Here is a 647-nt window from a genome sequence, read left to right on the forward strand (position 1 = left end):
GACGAGGCTTGCTCGTGAGCCAATCTATCTGTAGCTTTGTGTTTCTGTTGCGTCGCCATTCTGAAGCTGGTATTTTATGTATTTTTACATTGTAGCAGGGTATGCCCCCATGTTGATGGCTGCACTTCTGCTTGCAAGAAGCTGCATGGAGAAGTATCAGTGCTTGTTGAACAAAAACTCAACAACTCAACAGCGGGCCCCGAATTTCTATATCAACGGTTCATAACAAGGCTGCCCCCCAGAAAGAGAACTAACAGGTGAAAGGGTTGGTCACACCGAGACGATGGAGTACATAAGCATGAAGTAGAGAGAAACACCGCTTCCACCACCGTAGCTGTAAAAAGAAGAAAGCGGGTGTGGATATGATCCAGAGATTGAAATTATGGAAACTGGCGTTTTTATCTACACCCAGAAACTGATAAGAAACAGACAGCGACAGAAGACGGAGATTTCGGCATTCAGAAAGCAGGGGGGAAATACCAAGCAGCGCATTTGCTTCTTCTTTTACCATGAGCAAGGCAACATAATCCGAGATTGCAGACGCACTAAAGGAGGTAAGGAACTGGGGAAACAAGGCTTCGACCAGCACCGCCAGAGTAACAAACAAACAAAATGATTAAGTAAACTCCCTGGTCCGCACTCAACAT

The sequence above is a fragment of the Eimeria mitis genome, genomic scaffold (assembly GCF_000499745.2).
Source record: "Eimeria mitis Houghton genomic scaffold, Emh_scaff484, whole genome shotgun sequence".
Classification (NCBI taxonomy): domain Eukaryota; phylum Apicomplexa; class Conoidasida; order Eucoccidiorida; family Eimeriidae; genus Eimeria; species Eimeria mitis.